The sequence below is a fragment of the Elephas maximus genome, chromosome 10 (assembly GCF_024166365.1).
Source record: "Elephas maximus indicus isolate mEleMax1 chromosome 10, mEleMax1 primary haplotype, whole genome shotgun sequence".
Taxonomy (NCBI): domain Eukaryota; kingdom Metazoa; phylum Chordata; class Mammalia; order Proboscidea; family Elephantidae; genus Elephas; species Elephas maximus.
Window position 1 is genome coordinate 10,853,411 of NC_064828.1, and position 16,798 is coordinate 10,870,208.

General features: G+C 47.0%; 1 long non-coding RNA gene across 1 annotated transcript; it reads left to right on the plus strand.

Moving 5' to 3' along the window:
* The first annotated feature begins 10,927 nt into the window (after positions 1-10,927).
* Positions 10,928-14,956, plus strand: LOC126083961 (uncharacterized). Its single transcript, XR_007518893.1, has 3 exons — positions 10,928-11,032; positions 13,004-13,224; positions 13,407-14,956. It is a non-coding gene; the product is annotated as an uncharacterized LOC126083961 (long non-coding RNA).
* Positions 14,957-16,798: the final 1,842 nt, after the last annotated feature.

Consider the following 16,798-nt stretch of genomic DNA (forward strand, 5'->3'; position numbering starts at 1 on the left):
TAAAGCAGTTGAACAAATTAAAAAGGTTATTCAAGAACATAATGAAAAATTTAATAAAAAAAAATTTTTTTTTAATAAGCTGCAAGAATCCAGAGAGAGACAGCAATCAGAAATTCAGAAGATTAACAATAAAATTATAGAATTAGACAACTCAATAGAAAGTCAGGAGCAGAAATGAGCAAGTGGAAGACAGAATTAGTGAGCTTGGAGATAAAGCACTTGGCACCAATATATTTGAAGAAAAATCAGATAAAAGAATTTAAACAATGAAGAAACCTTAAAAATCATGTGGAACTCTATCAAGAGAAATAACCTACGAGGGACTGGAGTACCAGAACAGGGAGGTACAACAGAAAATAAAGAGAATTGTTGAAGATTTGTTGGCAGAAAACTTCCCTGATATCGTGAAAGATGAGAAGATATCTATCCAAGATGCTCATTGAACTCCACATAAGGTAGATCTCAAAAGTAAGTTACCAAGTCATATTATAATCAAACTTGCCAAAACCAAAGATAAAGAGAAAACTTTAAGAGTGGCTAGGGATAAACGAAAAGTCACCTACAAAGGCCAGTCAATAAGAATAAGCTCGGACTACTCGGCAGAAACCATGCAGGTAAGAAGGCAATGGGATGACTTATATAAAGCATTGAAGGAAAAAAATTGCTAGCCAAGAGTCATATATCCAGCAAAACTGTCTCTCAAATATAAAGGCAAAATTAGGACATTTCCAGATAAATAAAATTTTAGGGAATTCATAAAAACCAAACCAAAACTACAAGAAATACTAAAGGGAGTTCTCCAGTTAGAAAATCAATAATATCAGATATCAACCCAAGACTAGAACACAGGACAGAGCAACTGATGTCAACCAAGAAAGGGAAATTACACAAGACTAAAAAAAAAAAAACGCTCAAAACATGGAAAGCGCAATGTCATTGTGTAAAAGAAGACAACAATAAAACAATAAAGAGGGACTAAGAAATGTAGTCATATGGAGAGGAAGTCAAGGGAATATAAAAAATAAAAGTTAGGTTTAAACTTAGAAAAATAGGGGTAAATATTAAGGTAACCACAAAGGAGACTAACAATCCTACTCATCAAAATAAAATACAAGAAAAAAATAAAGACTCAGCAGAACAAAATCAAAAACAACAAAGAAGAGGAAAAGACACTATATAAACTACTCAGCACAAAAAATTAAGCGTGAAAAAGAAACTGTCAATAACACACAAAAAAAGGCATCAATATGACAGCACTAAACTCATACCTATCTATAATTACCCTAAATGTAAACGGACTAAATGCACCAATAAAGAGACAGAGAGTGGCAGAATGGATTAAAAAACACGATCCGTCTATATGCTGCCTACGAGAGACACACCTTAGACTTAGAGACACGAACAAACTAAAACCCAAAGGATGGAAAAAAAATATAGCAAGCAAACAACAATCAAGAAAGAGCAGGAGTGACTATATTAATTTCTGACAAGATAGACTTTAAAGTTAAATCCACCACAAAGGGTAAGGAAGAACATTATCTAATGATTAAAGGGACAATATACCAGGAGGATATAACCACATTAAATATTTATGCACCCAATGACAGGGCTGCAAGATACATAAAACAAACTCTAAATTCACTGAAAAGTGAGAAAGACAGCTCAACAGTTATAGTAGGAGACTTCAACATACCACTTTCGGTGAAGGACAAGACATCCAGAGAGAAGCTCAATAAAGACACAGAAGATCTAAATGCTAAAATCAACCAACTTGACCTTATAGACATATACAGAATACACCAACGAAAAGCAGCCAAGTATACTTTCTTTTCTAGAGCACATGGAACATTCTCTAGAATAGACCACATATTAGGTCATAAAGCAAGCCTTAGCAGAATCCAAAACATTGAAATATTACAAAGCGTCTTCTCTGACCATAAGGCCATAAAACAGAAATCAACAACAGAAAAAGCAAAGAAAAGAACACAAACACTTGGAAATTGAACAATACCCTGCTCCAAAACAACTGGGTTACAGAAGACAAGGATGGAATAAAGAAATTCATAGAATCCAATGAGAATGAAAACACTTCCTATCAGAACCTTTGGGACACAGCGAAAGCAGTACTCAGAGGTCAATTTATATCAATAAATGCACTCATCCAAAAAGAAGAAAGGGCCAAAATCAAAGAATTATCCCTACAACTTCAACAAATAGAAAGAGAGCAACAAAAGAAACCCTCAGGCACCAGAAGAAAGCAAATAATAAAAATTAGAACAGAATTAAATGAAATAGAGAACAGAAAGACAATCGAAAGAGTTAACAAAATTATTAACAAAATTGATAAACCATTAGCCAAACTGACAAAAGAAAAACAGGAGAGGAAGCAAATAACCTGAATAAGAAATGAGATGGGAGATATCACAATAGACCCAACTGAAATTAAAAAGATCATATAAGATTACTATGAAAAATTATACTCTAATAAACTTGAAAACCTAGAAGAAATGGATCACTTTCTAGAAGCACACTACCTACGTAAACTAACACAAACGGAGATAAACAACTAAATAGACCCATAACAAAAGAAGAGATTGAAAAGCTAATTAAAAAACTCACAATAAAAAAAGTCCTGGCCTGGACGGCTTCACTGGAGAGTTCTACAAAACTTTCAGAGAAGAGTTAACACCACTACTACTAAAGGTATTTCAGGGCATTGAAAAGAATGGACTACTCCTAAACTCATTCTATGAAGCCAGAATATCCCTGATACCAAAACCAAGTAAAGACACCCCCAAAAAAGAAAATTATAGACCTATATCCCTCATGAACTTAGATGCAAAAATCCTCAATAAAATTCTAGCCAATAAAATTCAACGATATATCAAAAAAATATTTCACCATGACCAAGTGAGATTCATACCAGGTATGTAGGGATGCTTCAACATTAGAAAAACAATTAATATAATCCATCATATAAAAGAACTAAGAATGAGACTAGAGTGGAGGTTCGTTGCCAGTGAGTACAGCACAGTGTTGCCATCTTGGAGCACAGCCAGCCATGACCTTGGACAGGGAGTACAAAAGGCAACTTCACAGAGTTACCAACAGGAGACAGTGCACCCAGTAACCCAGAGAAACACATTTCCCCACTCCTCACACTTCTGCCCTGCACACCACCTCCACAGCTTCGGAACAGGTCACTCTGTGCTGCTTGGCTGGAGAGACACTGCTCACCCACCTCACTGGCCAACTCCCAAGCCTTGTCATTTTTTATCTTTCCCTATCTTCCTTTTCTTCTTCCTTCCTACCTAGCTCCATATGCCACCTCCCCCCTTCCTGAGGGGCCACACCACACCGCTTGGCTAGAAAGACAGCAGCCCTCTGCAGCCCAGGGTCCACCCCATCCCTATCCACAGGCCCCTGCCGTGCCACTTTTTTTTTTTTTTTTTTTTTCCTTCCAACCTAGCTCCACATATCCTATCCCCTCTCTTCCAACCAGCCCTCTGTCTTGCCCACACTCGCCAGCCCTGACCACACTGCTGGCTTTTTTTCTTTATTTTATTCTCTTTTTCTACTTTTCCTTCCCTCTCTGACCTAGTGCCACAGGCCACTTCCTACTGCCACCCGGCCTCAGGGACCCCTACTATAAAAACTCAAAGAAAGGTTTACACACAGAAAGAAACAATCTTTGATGGCTATGAGAGAGGGAAGAGATGGGGAGGAGATATCATTAAATAGATAGTAGAAAAAAAAAATGACATTGAATCGATTCTGACTGGTAGCGACCCTAGAAGTGTTAACTTTGGTAAAGGGAAAGACAGTACACAATATAGGGGAAGTCAATACAACTTGACCAAGGCAAAGTCAATAGAAGCTTCACAGACATATCCAAACACCCTGAGGGACTGAGCGGTCTCAGGGAACATCTAGCTCAATTGGCATAACATAGTTCAAAGAGAAAATATTCTACATCAACTTTGGTGAGTAGCATCTGGTCTTAAAAGCTTGTGAGTGGCTATCTAAGATACATCTACTGGTCCCATCCCACCCGGAGCAAAAGAGAATGAAGAAAACCAAAGACACAAGGGAAATATTAGTCCGAAGGACTAATGGACCACGAGTACCACACCCTCTACCAGCCTGAGCCCAGAACAACTGGATGGTGCAAGACTAACACTGGCTGCTCTGAAAGGGCTCACAATAGAGGGTCCCAGACAGAGCAGGAGAAAAATGCAAAACAAAATTCAAATTCACAAAAAATGACCAGACTTACTGGTCTGACAGAGCTTGGAGGAACCCCAGGGACTATGGCCCCCAGACACCCTGCTAACTCAGAATTGAAGTCACTCCGAAAGTTCACCCTGCAGCCAGAGATCAGACAGGTTGATAGAACAAGCAGTAACCCACTTAAGGAGTGTGTTTCTTAGTTCAGTCATGTGTATGAGGCCAAATGGGCAGCACCTGCCCAAAAGCAATGATGAGAAGGCAGGAGGGAACAGGAAAAATGGAAAGATGGAAACGGGGAACCTGGGGTGGGGAAGGGGAGAGTGTTGACACATGGTAGGGATTGCAGCCAATGTCGCAAAGCAATGTGTGTGTAAGCTGTTGAATGAGAAATTAATTTGCTCTGTAAACTTTTACCAAAATCACAATTTAAAAAAGTTTACTAATAAGACAGGTAAAGATCAAATACAGATCCATAGAGAGACAAAGAATTCTCATGAGACAAATAAGCAGAAGACACGTTTACTAGGGAGTGTGTAGAGGAGAAAACTATAGTCGGGTATTTTAGAGAAAATTGTTTACTTTCACTGATAAAGGGATGCAAACTAATCCACTGTAGATACCACTTTGCGGCCATTAAAGCAGCCAGCCAGCTCCTACAGCCCTACTCTTCCCCAAAGGCTTCAAGGAAACGCCGCTTCGAGGTACTCTTGTAGATGGGTAGTCTTTACAGAGGCAATCTGCCAACGTTTATAAAACAGGGTATTAAAATAGCTATGCCCTCTGACACAATCATTCTGCTTGTGGAAGCTTTTCCCACTGAAATAATTCAAGGGGGAAAAAAATGTCAAAACAAAATGTTGACACAGGGTAAGAATTCTCAGGGCAAGGAGAAGGTGACACACCCCCTAGTGGAAAGAATCAGAATTACCGGGAGTTTTTTGCAGCCTGCACCTGCTCTTTCTCCAGTCCCCGGAGCTTCTGATGTCCTCTTCCTGCAGTCTTGGCTGTATTCTCCTGGTTATATTCCCCATCCTACCTGTCTTGGTCACCTAGTGCTGTTGTAACAGAAATGCAACAGGTGGGATGGCTTTAACAAAGAGAAATTTGTTCTCTCACAGCCTAGTAGGCTGGAAGTCCAAATACAGGGCACCAGCTCCAGGGGGAGGCTTTCTCTCTCTTTCGGCTCTGGAGGAAGGTCCTTGTCATCAATCCTCCCCTAGTCAAGGAGCTTCTCAGCACAGGGATCGTGGGTTGAAAGGATGCACTCTTCTCCTGGCTCTAGTTTGTTGGTGGTGTGAGGTCCCCCTCTCTCTCTGCCCACTTCTTTTTTATATCTCAAAAGAGCTTGATTCAAGACACAATCCAACCTTGTGGATTGAGTCCTGCCTCATTCACATAACTGCCGCTAATCCCATCTTATAAACATCGTAGAGATAGGATTCGCAATGCAAAGGAAAATCCCATCAAATGAAAAATGGTGGACAGTCACACAATACTGGGAATCGCAGCACTACCCCTCCACATTTAACTTAATAATTGAAGCATGATTTTTTTTTAAGTGCTTAAGTCAAAGATAAATTATCCCAGAGTGAACACACTCATCTAACATTACCAGCTTCAGAAACCCTTCTCATGCTCCGTCCCGATTTCTGTCTCTGTCCTCCAAAGATCACTGCTATCCTGAAATCTAACACCATACAATGTCTTGCCTGTTTTGTTTGTTATATAAATACTATTATACTGTATGCATTCTTTTATGTCTGGTCAACATGTTTGTAAAAATCATCCATGTTGTGTGTAGCATTTGTTCTTTTTCTTGACTAAGGAGTCAAGTTGCTATGTCAATAGAGTATGCCTGTGTTTGATTTTTTTAAGATAATGTTGAACAATTTTCTAAAGTGGTTTTATCACTTTGCATTCCCACCAACAGTGATAAAAGTACCGGCTGCCCCACATTTTTGCCAACTTTTCATTTTCCCCGTCCTGGTGGATATGTAGTGGTATCTCGCTGTAGTTTCAATTTTCATTTCCCTGACGACTACGTCTTCTAGTGGGCAATATCTGAATTACATTGAAGACTTTTTTTTATGAGGACACAGGCTCCCACTGTACATGGACCTTCCTCCCAGGGCTTCAAACCAGTTCTTTCTGGTTCAACCATGGCTGAGGAAGTGAAAGCGGAGATCAGAATTTTTTTTTTAAATTTGGGTGAACCAGAATGATAGCCGGAACAGGGAAAATTACAGGTTGAAGCCCTGCTAGAAACCTAATCTCCCTCTTAGAAAACAAGAGCAACATACACGTTGCATAGCAACTAAATCTCTCGCCTGTCAGATTTTGAGCAGAGTCGGATACAGCAGTACCCTGCTCAAAGATGGCAGCTAATTACGCTGCTTTGAATGTGTCTGACTCTCCACAGTCCTGCCAATAATCCAGTCTCATACATCAGGCTCGGCTGGCTCCTGAGTGGGCTCACTACACCTCTTCTGAGTCTCCCATTCCAGGGCTTCTACCCGCAATTTTTCCCATTCATCATTTCAGATCGCCCAAATTGTAAAAATTCAGGTCTGTCCTGGTTTCACTTCGTCGGCCATAACTGAACCGGTTCAAACCGGTGCGAAACCCTGCTTCCTCCACCTCTCCTCCTCGCCTAAGAGTGTCTAGTAATAAAAGGTTAAACACCTTTTCACAAGCTCATTGTCCATTTGAGTATCTTTTAATGAAGTTCCCCTTTAAGCCTTTTGTTCATTTTTCTATTGAGTTGTCTTTTTTATATACTCTTGTAAAAATTCTTTCAGGATTCTCATACAAACCCTTTGTCAGGTATATGTGTTGTTGCACAGACCTTTTTCACCTTTAACATTTAAATCAGCTAATTTTCACCTGTGCAAAGAGTTGAAACCCAGTTCAACTTGTCATATGTAGAATCTACCAGTAGATGGCGCCCTAGCCTTAAACCTGAGCCTCCGACAGGCTGTGCCTGAATTTCAGTTTAAAGCTTAACCTCCCCAAATATTTTGCTAGTAAGCAACGCTGAAAAGGGAGAAGGTAAACTTTGTTGTTGTTGTGCCCCCTCAAGTCGATTCTGATTCATAACAACCTTACAGAACAAAGTGGAACTGCCCCCATACGATTTCCAAGGCTGTAATCTTTCCAGGCAATGGGTTTGGTTTTGTTTTTGTTAATCTTTCCAGGAGCAGATTGCCAGGTCTTTCTCCTGTGGAGTTTCTGGGTGGGTTTGACCTACTGACCTTTCAGATAGCAGCCGAGCACTTAACCATTGCACCACCAAATCTGTTGCCGTCGAGTAGATTATGACTAGTAGCGACCCTATAGGACAGGGTAGAAATGTCCCATAGGGTTTCCAAGGAGAACTAGAGGATTCAAACTACCCACCTTTCAGTCTGCAGCCCAACCCTAACCACCGCGCCACCAGGGCTCCTTAATTAAACTTTAAACCACTATAAATAGACGGAATATAGCTAGAACTGAGATTCTCGGTGACCATATACAGGGTCACTGAGCCAGAGCCGACCTGACAGCCACGGTTTACTTTACCGCAAGGCAGGAAGCCCAGGACGAGGCTGCCCTGAGGCAGGCAGGGACCAGATGGAGCCGATGAAAACATCCTCTGAGATGTCAACCTGCAGGCGGACTAACTAAAAAATCAGTGCCCACCACACATGACATTTAGACACTAGGGTGGGTACCCATTAGCGCAGGGCCTGAAAGGAAAGTAGCAGGGTGCTGATCAGGGGGTTATAAGTACTTTTCTACCTCTCTTCCCTTATCCCTCTTCAAGGTTTTGTTCTCATTAATCAGATTTTGTGATTGTTTGAAACTGACTTGGTGGGCTTTGGAAACCTAGTGGGAAGCCAGACCCAGTAACTGGTGGAAACGGCAGTGTTTGTAGGGTGAACACGTTTTCAATCAGCGAGGCCTTGCAGGGCGTGAGCAGCCCGCCTCCCCATGGCTCTCCAGCTAGACACGAACACTCTCCTCTGCCTCTGCTCCAGATGAATACTCCTGGGCTGAATAGCTGTGCTGACCCCCCCTCAGTCATATACAAGTCTTCCATCCTCTTTCCTCCTCCCCAGCCTGCCCTACAGCTGAATGAACGAATGAATGAATGACACAGTCCTAGCCTCCCTGAGCTTAGAAACCAGGGCACATAAACCCCATTGTTAAAAGAGAAACCCTGAGAGAGCGTGAGAGCTCTACAGTGGGAGAGTTCCTCCAGGAGGGGGCGGGGGGGTGGGGGACTGGTGCTTTGGGTAGGCTGCGATTGTGCGGGAAAGACATAAACCAGGTCCTGAGGCATATTCGGTTTGTGGTGAGAAAGTGACACAAGTCTCCTGACACAAAATTCTATCAGGAGACACTGTGTCGGACACCATCATCAGGGACACAGGCGTAACAGGCCCTAGATCTGACTCATTCCCTGGAGTAGCCGCGACAGGGCTTTTGCCATTGTGGACGGCCTGCCTCTGATGCCCCCAAGGCCTACTGCAGGGACTGGCACATTTAGCATTTGTTGAATGAACTCATTGGTGCTGTTCACTGTTCAGAAGTGACTCCAGGTTGAATTGCAGCCAGGAAGCCATTTTCGGTCCCACCCAGTACAGCCCCATTGCAGACCATGGAAATAAAGAGACGCTCAGGAAGAGGCTTGGTTCAGCCCTGAGCCCTCTATGTTTTCTTCGTTGGGGATGATTGGACAAGCCTGATATCTAAGCAATGTCGATAATTCTAACCCTCACAGGATTTCACACCTTCAAAGGGGGGAGACATTGCAGCATTACAACTTCCTGGCTGTGGTTACTGCCAGGGTAGACACACAGAGACCCGGGCCTGGGCAGGCACAGAGCCTGTGGGCCTGGGCCTAGAAAGTACATGTCTGCTGTGTAGGAGTGAGAGGCCCAGCACCAGGCTCTGCTCCTCTTGGGCCCGATGATAAGTGGTGATACTGAGACCTGCTGCCCACACCTGCCTCCCAGACTGGTTCCCACAGCCTGGGCAGGAAGGCTGAAGGGAGAGAATCCCAAGGAGAGCACACGCCAGCCACAGCATCCCTGTTGTAGCCTGAGTAAGCAGTGCCCCCTAAAGTTTGGAGTTTGGAGTCTGTAAGAATGGCTTGGGGGTGCTCTCTGACCTCTAACTTCATGAGGGGGAAGGAGAACCAAGATCAACAGCCCAAGGCTGCCTGCCATGAGGCGGAGGCCAGACAAGCCTCCTCTCTCTGCCATCTTTACCAATTCTGACACCAGCCGTCCCTTGCACGGCACTCTCTACTTCTCTGCTGAGTTCAACATTTAATTGCAGCGGCCACATGGAACTCACAGCCCACACTCACAATTATGGGGTTTATTAGGGAAGTAACAGATACAACTCAGTCTCAGGAACACTCAGGATAAAGCTCTTCCATCAGGACAGCCTCTCCCTGGTCCTAGGCCTCTGCCCAAAGGCACTCAGTTTTCTCTCTCTGTGGTTTGGGAAGCCCACCGCGTCATCTCCTGCTGCCCGGTCTCTCTTGCCACCACTTCTCACCATCTTCAGGGTTACAGCTGGCTCACTGGCTCGCTCACTCTCTCTCTCTTGCTTGCTCTCTCTCTCTCTGTCTCCTGCTTCCAGGAGCTTCTCAGCACAGGGATCCGGGGTCCAACGGACATGCTCTCCACTCCTGGCATTCTTCCTTGGTGGTGGTAGGATCCCTCCTCTCTGCTCTGGAAATGGCTCTCTTTTAAGGCAAAACTGACCAGTTCCCTTGGTGAGCCACAATTACCTTATCACACAGTCCCTCCCAATCACCTGGATGGGAGTTGGAAGACCACAGCTAGAAAGGCCACACACAGAAGTAATCTATCACACAGCAGAGTCGCCGCCTTTTCTCCTGGTCCAGGGACTGGAGCCAGCTCATATTGCTTGTAAGAGCTAACTGTAAAATCCTTAGGGATTGTGTAAAACAGTAGTTAAACACAGCCATTATTAAAAAGTTAGATTATAACAACTTACAGGAAAATAGATTATATTAAAAAACAAAGGGAATAAATGCTCAAAACTTAACAAAAAATAAAAAAACCAACCACGGCCATTGAGTCTATTCCGACTCATAGTGACCCTATAGGACAGAGTAGAACTGCCCCATGGAGTTTCCAAGGAGCATCTGGTGGATTCGAACTGTCGACCTTTTGGTTAGCAGCTGAGCTCATAACTACTGGTGACACCAACCCTAGTGATGTCTTGGCAGTACCTCCTGCAGTGATGCTGGCCCACCCACCCCCACCGTGGACCCTGGGGTCATTTGGTGCCACCCTCACACCCCCTTAGTGACACCACTGATCACCCTGATGCACCTGGGGCAGAGTTGGGCTAACATAGATCTGCAGTGGCTGGCCAGCCCCCCTACTGCCTGCTCTGGGGGAGAAGCAGGGAGGAAGAGCAAGAGAAGGGAGGTGCCATGCCCAGGAAACCAGGGAAGGACCCTTGACCCCACCCAAGGCACAGACCCCACCCAGGGCACAGCCGGTAAAGACTGGCTGGCCTATTAGGTAGGCAGAACGGATCTAGGGGCAGTTCAGAGGAGGAAGGCTGGGGCTGAGAGGAAGGTCACAAGACTAGTTCGCAGAAATGAAATAAGCGACTGGGTTGAGGAGAAAGTATAGCAGGCAGGAAGTTCTTGTGAAGTCAGAGAGGGGAAACCACAGAATTTTGCATTCTTGTGACCTCAAAAGTGAGGTGAGCCCCGAACATGGCAGAAGTTGAGCCCACGGATCTGAGGCTCAGTGAAGGCTCCACCATTCTGGTACGTCTCCCAGGCCCCTGGCTGTGGCCCCGCCCCGGCTAGTGGGATAATAGTGAGGGGGTAGTGAGAACAGGAAGTCGGCAGGACTCAGGCTTCTGAGGGAGAAGCTCCTGGTGCTCCTCCGCCCCTCCCTAATCCTGGGTTTAAGACAAGAAATGCAAATTCACCACCAATATTCAGGACTGACCTTCACGCAGGCTGCTCAGAGCTTGGGGATGAATACACATTTTTTAGACAAAGCTTCTATCCCCTGGGATGGAAGAAGAGGCTGATTTTCCTTCATCAGGATATTAAGTCTGCACTCAGAGGTCGGTTGAGGCCGTCTGTGGCCCTTTCTGTGGTCATCTCGTCAGGGACCATTTCAGAAGAAAGCACAGCTTATTCTGCTCAGTGCAGGGGGCTGAGCCAAAGCAAGTGTCTCTTAGAAGGGCTGGGCTCTGAGGCTGTCTGCCTCAATCCCTCTAAGCCTTTTCTTCTCACTTACTCCTAATGCTTCCAGCATCTTCTATCGCTGGAGGCACCCAAATTTATATCTCACTCTGGAAATATCCCACAGGTCCTCAAACACAGCATGTCCAGGCTCACCACCTAGCCCTCCAAACCTGCTCCTTCCTCCCAGGCTCCCATCTCAGGCAGAGGCACCATCAAGGGCCCAGCTACCACAGCTAGAAGCCTAGGCAACTTCCCTGGCACCTCCTTCTCCCTGACTACTAACATCTAGTCACCCAAAAGAGTCGACATGGGTCTGACGTTTGGCATAAGGTGAAATGCAAGTTTTGGATTTGGCTGGCAAGTGGCTGGTGGGTGGTTGTGTCACTGTCAAGGAGAGAATGAGTAGGACTGAATGAGGAACGAGCCTCCCACCTCCTCTCTGGGAGCCTTCCTGGGAGAGGTGGGCCTTGCACTGGGGTTGTGCACCTTTACCTTCAGTTCGTCAGCTAGGACTTTCTGGAGAGGGCATAAAAGCTTCACATCCCTTAACCTCCCCACACTCGTGCAGCCCTCACCTCTACAGCGGCTGCTTGAATTTCGGTCACCACCATCTGCCACCTGGACTCTGCCTCCAACCATTCTCCAGGCCAAAACCAAATGAGGTTCCTAGAGCACAAAGCTGACTGTGTCCTCCCCCTGCTTAAGACATTTGGTGGCTCCCTATTGCCTATAGGATAATGTCCAAACATTAGCATGGCTTCAGAGCCCTTTCTCATCTAAGCCACAGAAACACGAGAATTATTTCACATTTACTTGTACATTTAACACCACTGTAACACTGTGCACTGGGCATTGCGCGGGGAACCAGGATCCCGGAGTGAATACAAGGCACACTGTTCCCCTTCCGTGGCTGGAGGTCTAAAGGGTGCAGATACTAAGTGTGGGCACAGTACTGAATTATAACTGTGATGAGTTCAGGAAAAGGAACACCTCTCCCTCAACTCCCTGCTGTGACCACCGTGAACTACTCACAGTCCCTGCCTCCTGGCTGTTGCCTATGCTGCTCCCTCTCCCTGAGATACCCTTCCTCTCTCACTTGGCTGAGTTCCCTAGTCCTCCAGGCCTCAGCCAAGGTTCTCTCTCCTGGTTGTTTTTCCTGGACCTCCTGTGTGCTTCCATGGGCTCCTGCTCTCAGCCCTGGGAAAATGCCGAGGACAGGGTCTGTCCCGAACCTTGGGGGTTGGCAAAGTGAGTGCTCTGTAAATGTTTGCTGCCTGGGTGACTGGTAGGTCCTCTCAAGCCATGCTTGCATTTTTTAAATGTTTATTGTAAAACAATTTACCTTGATTTCATATATTCAGTAAAGGTTGGGGCTGAGTGCTAATAAAGGCCTAGGGAAATGTTCCTAAGCATGTGAGGAGGGGTGGGTCTCTGGGACCCTCGGGACAGCATAATGGGGTGTGGCTGCTGAGGTGTGGTGGACCTGGCCGCCAAGCCTCCTGGTCTTTGCTGTGTCTGCCATCTGTGTCTTTTCTCCAGGTTCTTGGCCCAGAAGCCTTGGCTGAAGCTCCACTATCGTCCACCATGCTGCCTCTGTGACCCCCAAGAGGACTGGGGCCTCCTAGCACTTTCTCCACAGTGCCCCACTGAGGGGCCTCTGCTCCTGTTGTCAGGCCTAGGGGAGAAACTGCACTTCCCCAACTCCCTTAGCCCAGTACCTGCCAGGCCTTGGTAAAACCAGGCTGAGGGCAGGCAAGGAGGTGAGTCTTGTCCCCCGCCCGCTCTGAAAAGGCTCCTGGCCCCTCTAGAAGAGACTTTGTTCTCTCCGGGCGTCCCCACCCTCAGTAATTTACCCACAAAATCCCATGCTGCTCCCCTGAGCTTCCTCCTTCCTTGGTTTCAGAGTTGAAAGATTACCTGGTCCACCCCCTTCATTTTACAGGTGACAGAACTGAGGTCCTGAGAGAGGATTAATACCCAAGGCATCACAGCAGAAGGAGGGGCAGGGCAGAGCCAGGATGGAAACCAAATAAACATCAAGGGCCAGTCTCTGACTTTCAGTCACCCAGGACCCTTCCGCTTCACCCTGCTGCCCTTCTTGTTTTGCCAAGGCTGCCCAGCTCTTCCTGGTTTGGGCCTGAAAATACGCCTACAACAAATGGAACTCACGGGAATCACCTCCACCTCCTCCACACCCACTCTCCTTCATCTATCCTCTGACCCAGGAGTGGAAACAGAGCTTGACAGGCCCTCCCAGGCAGGGGCCAGGAGCAGGAGCTGCACAGCCACTCTGAGTCCAAGCTCGCCTATTGCTCATGCCCCTTGATAAGGAGTGGCAGCCAGGTGGGCCTTGAAGAAGGAAGTCAGCACAGGTGTGCTCTGTTTACCTTCCCCACTCACACACATGACAGGCAACGCCTCGGGTGGCAGGATAAAGTCCCAGTCTCCTAGCACAGCCCTCAAGACTCCCCTATTCCGGCCACAAGCTGCATATCCAGCACTTGGACCTCATGCCTTTCCTGCCGTGTCATACCGTCCCCAGATCACACTGCTCCCTCTCAGCCTCTGGCTTTATAGGTGCAGTTCCCTCTGCCTCAGATGCTCTTCCCTGCTTCACCTGGCAAGCTTCTTCCCATGGTTAAGACCCAGCTCACAGCTCATCTCCCATCTCCTCCTTCTCCTCCCCACCCCACCCCGCCTTGTTCCTCACCTTTCTCTTCAGGGTGCTGCCTGTTTCTGCACCCCTTTTACAGCATAATGAAGGAAATGAGGTCGTGAGTCTGCATCCCCCAGCAGACTCTCAGCTCCTCAGTGAGGACACTGTGTCTCTGTCTTTGAATTCCTAGAGGACGGCACACAGTCAGCACTCAATAAAGGAATGAATTCCTAAACAAGATCAGTAGCTGACTGAATTTAGCCCAGAGTTAAATTAGGAGGTAAGCCCTCCTGTTACAAAAAGATGGCCATCTGACCCATCCGTTCATCAGATATCTGAGCACTCACTGTGTGCAAAGCACCGAGGCACTGTATCAACAAAGCGCGGAGCGCAAGGCTGGGGGACACTGGCTCTGCCCTCAAGAAAGTTTACATTTGGAGGTACAGACAAGACTTTCAAGAATACTTTTACAAGAAAACAGCTAGCACTTCCTGAGCTTCACATGGCTTATCACAATCTGAGGCCAGCCTTACAAGGCCGCACTTTCATTAATATTCTCGCCTTACAGACGGAGAGGCTGAGGCTTTCAGAGGGTGAGGAGTCTGTGATGGCACCACTAGCAAGCAGCAGAGGTACGGTTCGCACCCGGAGTCTCTGGTCCACACGCCCAAGCACAGTGCTCCAGTGGCGGGTGGGGAGCAGTTAATTGGTTCAGGAAACAGAGAAGGAAAGCGTCACTGAAGAGGGGGCAACTGGGACAAGTCCCGAAGGACAGCAGGATCTCCACAGATGCGGAAGGTGGACAGCACGTCCCAAGCTGCAACAAAGGTCTGGTGTGAGGCTTTTGGGTTTTTTAGTGGTTCTCAATCTTGGCTGCACACTGAACATATCCAGCGGGCTTCAGCAAGAACTGAGGCCCAGGCCCCACTCCAGACATTCCGACTGAGGTAATCAGGGTGCAGCCTGGACATCAGGGGATTGTAAAGTGTAGCCAAGGTTGGAGAGCCACTGCTGTAATGGGGACACCTGGTGTAAAGGGGACCGACCTGCAGTCAGCCGCTCCCTGGGTGTGTCAGGGTCCTGTCTGAGGAAATGGAAGAGCTCTCCTGCCACCTCCCCTTCCAGGAACCCCAGACTGTCCAGACAGGTCTTGTGCTTCCTCCCTCGCATTCTCGGTGTCTTACCAGTGTGACCTTCCTTTGGCCTGAGTTGCCAAAGCCTCTTTACTGGGGAAATTCCAGTTTCCATACAAGGACGTGTGGGCTTTCCAGAATGTCACCTGGCTTTCAGTAGGAAGCAGCCAAGATCTATGGGTCACAGTGATGATGGCTGACATGAAGACCTTGGGTGTGTACTTGTGGCCTGACATGGGCAGAGGATTTGCAAAACTACCACACACCCAACAGAACCCAGCAGGCAGGCTCCGAGGGGCAGGGGCGGGGAGAGGGCTCCTGGCTCCACAACTGACTGCCACCCGCAGCACCCTGGACCCCAAGCACTGCCAGCCCTGGGAGGACAGTGAGGATCCCCCAGGGCCAGCAGAGCCAGGATGTGTGGTTGCAGCCAGTAAGGCTGGGCTTCCCCTTCTCAGCCCCAGGCAATGACTCAGGAACAAGTACCGAACAGACTGTGACCTCAGCTTCCTCGCCTACTGGGGAGTGTGACCTCACCCCAGGGCCCTTGTAGGAGCACAGCAGGGGCCCAGAGGGACAGTCGTTGGAAGCGTGGTGTACGTGTTGTGGGGGGAGGGGGGCACAGAGCACTTCCCCAGGATGTCTCAGAGCCTCCTGTTTCTCACAGAAGTGTGAATATCAAAGGAGATAGTATATGTGAACAATCGGGATTGGCCCATAAAGAGCTATAACCCATTAGCACCTGCTGTCATTACAGCCTCAGGCTCTCCTGCCAGAGCCCTATGGAGGGCCTCGGGGAACGGGAGCTTGCAGAGGAGTGACAGAACCACCACCTGAGACAAGGAGCCTTCTTTCCACTGGGACAAGAGATCCCACAGCCAGAGAGGTGCTGACTGGAGACATTTTCAAGTATAGACAGGGTTGCCCCTGCTGCTGGCTAGGCTGTTTTAGCATTTGGCCTTTTCCTCAGGAAATCTTCCTTCTCGGCTATCCTGAACCCCACCCCCTGCCCTCTGAGCCCACGGCCTGTGGATCTTCCATCCAACTGGAGATGGCCAGAAAGTGAGAAAGCACCATCTCCCAGGTACTAGTTTCTCCCGCCCCGTTGTAGAAAATCTCATTATTCTACTCTTAGATTTGTAGAAAAATGAATCTCATTAATTAAAAACTTGTCCTGTCTTTTAGGGGCTACACTCTGAAGCATGTAAGGATAATGAGGCATCATTTCTGCCCCTTAGTCTCAACTGGTTCAGAAAATAAAAAATGATGATAGATGTCTTAGTTACCTAGTGCTGCTATAACAGAAATACCACAAGTGGATGGCTTTAACAAAATGAAATTTATTTCTTCAGAGTAAAATAGGGTAAAAGTCCAAATTCAGGGTGTCAGCTCCAGGGGAAGGCTCTCTCTCTCTGTCAGCCTTCTCATCAATCTTCCCCCAATCTTCCCCCGGACTAGGAGCTTCTCTGCACAGGGATCCTGGATCCAAAGGACACGCTCTGACCCTGGCACCGCTTTCTTGGTGGTACGAGGTTCCCAGCTCTC